General features: G+C 54.2%; 1 protein-coding gene across 1 annotated transcript in view; it reads right to left on the reverse strand.

The window, feature by feature from the left end:
* The window catches only part of Adamts18 (ADAM metallopeptidase with thrombospondin type 1 motif, 18), a gene marked incomplete in the record, with an annotated part of 136,001 nt that extends 135,767 nt beyond the window's left edge, over nucleotides 1–234 (reverse strand). Inside the window, 1 exon segment of the mRNA XM_013507112.1 lies at nucleotides 1–234.
* Nucleotides 235–2,749: the final 2,515 nt, after the last annotated feature.

The raw sequence follows: 2,749 nt of genomic DNA on the forward strand, positions 1-2,749 counted from the left end.
CGGAGCTCCGCGCCCCAGGTGCGGCGCCAGGTGGGAGCCGCCGCCGCTCACATGGCCTCCTCCTCCCTTCCCCGCGCGCCGGCCTGCGGAGCAGCCGCCTGCAGCGCTCCGGGGGTGCAGGGGGCTTCCCGGGCCGGGGCTGCAGCGCAAACAGCTGGGAGGCTCTGTCCGTGCCTGCCCGCCCGTCTGTGCGTCTGTCTGGGTCGGTGTGAGCGTCTGAGGCTCCGAGGCAAGCAGCGCCAGCTGGCTCCCCCAGCGCCGCAGCTGAGCGCCCGCCTCTCCACCGCGCGGTGATTGGCGACCAGCAGCTCCCGGGCTCCTCCGAGCCCCCGGGCTGATGCAAGGGCGTGGGATTCCCGGCCTGCGCTCCAAGGGAGGGGGTGGAGGGGGCGGGGAGGCTAGGTGGGCGTGAGGGGGAGGGGAGGGGAGCGTCCCGGGTATGGCCTGGCGACGTCATTTCAGCGCAAGCAGGGATGAGCCGAGGAGGGGCGGCCCAGGTAAGAGGCGATTTCCCTTCCTGCGCTGCACCCTCCTCCTTGCCGGGTCTCCTGGGAACAGAGCCACGATACTTGGGGTCTCAACACCTTCTGAGTGGCAGGGGCTACCCTGCTTTATCTCACTGGCCGCAGGGCCTGTCTTTTCCAGGTGGAAATCATTAACCCCTTGATGATATGGGGAAACTGAGGCCGAGATGCGCTCTAAATAATCCAGCTACCTACGGGGAGAGGTGCCTGTAATTCCCACATCCGGGCATCTGGAAGGTTAAAACAGCGAACCAGTCCTGGTCTGCAGCTTGTGAAGATTCCTGGTCACCTTGGCCTCCTTCTGGGTCTCCCTGTCCTCTCCAAGTGACCATGGTTGCAGCTCCTGAAGGCTGAACGCTGTCATCGGACACCCAAACCTACAGAAACCAGCCAAAGCAAACAGAGATTCCCGTCACAGAGCACCTCCAGTGTATTGTGCGGCTGTTACTCGGTGCGTTTATTTGATCCTTTGATCCTTGCTGTACCCTGCGAGAAGCACAGTCTCCTGGGCCAATGGAAAGGACCCTCACTGGGTAACTGGGCAACGGTAAGGGAACCAAAAGGATCACGAATACTATGAAAGAAGCTAAATCAGGCTCCTAAGTGAGAAAGAGAACAGCAGAATCTAATTTCAGCGGCGGGTGAAAGAGTGAGCACATGAGGCATCTCTTAGGAGTGAACATGGAAAATGGGGCCAAGGAGAAGAGAGGAATATGATCCTGCGTGTTTGGAGAGCGGCCACCGTGTAAGTGACGCGTGTGAAGGATGCAGGTGTGCGTTATGACGGAAGAGCTACAGGCTGGTGGTGGGATAGGGGCTGGGTAAGCAGGATCCTGTAAGATAGGCTGGGGATAAAGCATGCAGGAAACTGTTAGATTTCCATGTGTATGTGGAAGACAACATCTTCCTCAAAAGTCAGCTGAATATGCTTAACTATGCATATGACCTAGGGTGCTGAGCAGAGCCAGGGAGGACCGAGTTAGGTCACTGTTGCTGGTGTCAAGGTGACAATGACAGGGCCTTGGAACGGGGGATGGCAGTGGTGATAGACGTAGTGCCCTGCTCAGTTCTGTGGGTACCGAGATGGTTACGCTGAGGTCCACGCTAAGCTTGGGGTGAGTGATACCTCAACACACCCGGTCTGTTTCATCGACTGCAGCAGAGGGCAGTAGAGGCAGAATGTAGCACCGCATCTACCAGTAAGGGTGAGGGAAGGCCTCCTGGTGAGAAAACCAGCAATTCTCTAAGAGTGATCTGTTGCATCTTCTGATGCCTTCACTCTGTAAACTCTAAAATGGAATCAACTCAATACCTTCAAAGCACTTCTCGAGAATCCATTGTGATTTCCCAACCACTTGCAAACATTGTTTAAGAAAAGAGAAGGCACCGTGTTTCTGTTGCATCATATCACCTCTGTCAAATTTAACATGCATCAAAATCACCTGTGATTCTGGCTTCCATGCAGATTCTTGGGCCAGGTTCCACTGAGGCTCAAAGTTGGCATATTTGGTGTGAGGTGCAAAGATGCACCTGTAGGCAGTGTCTGCAGCTGCTTCTGCACAGGTGACCCAGGTGCTTCATGTGATACCAGCGAAGTTGTGGACACTAAAGGAGACTGGACATCAAAAGCATACAGTAAATACGGTGCCCCACGTCCTGTCACCAAGGAGACTGTGGTGGACAGGGCTATAAGTCACATTATCGAATAAACTAAGGGAAACTGGAGCTATTCGAGGTTGGTCCACACTCAGCTGAGAGTAAACTGGCTGTTGGTTTGCACCCCTCCAGTGAAATGCATTTGCAAGCAGCTGTCAATATCCTTTTGTTCTGCCTCTGTTGGAGCCAATAATGTAGGTTATGCCTCAGGTCAATACTAGAGGTCAGAGAACAGTGCTGGCCTATACTGTACTTTAGGCTAGGGTATGGAGTGTCTCATCCTCAGCACTGTGGACGTTTGGAGCTGGATAATTCTTTGTGTTGGAACTGTCCCATGCTTTATAAACTTAAGGTGTTTACCAACATCTCTGGCCATCTACCCACTAGAGGCAGGTAGCATTCCCACAATTGTGACAAAACATTGTGTGATTTCCGGATGTTCCTGGGCTGGGGTGGTGGGTACTGCCCCAGGGAGAATCTGAATGAACAGGGCAGATCTAATCCTGTTCAGTGACTTTTTTCCCCATCAGCATGGAGCCTCATATCCTGTCATTCATTCAAGCAGATAC

Source organism: Chinchilla lanigera, unplaced genomic scaffold (assembly GCF_000276665.1).
Source record: "Chinchilla lanigera isolate Chin_1 unplaced genomic scaffold, ChiLan1.0 scaffold00121, whole genome shotgun sequence".
In the NCBI taxonomy this organism is placed as follows: Eukaryota; Metazoa; Chordata; class Mammalia; order Rodentia; family Chinchillidae; genus Chinchilla; species Chinchilla lanigera.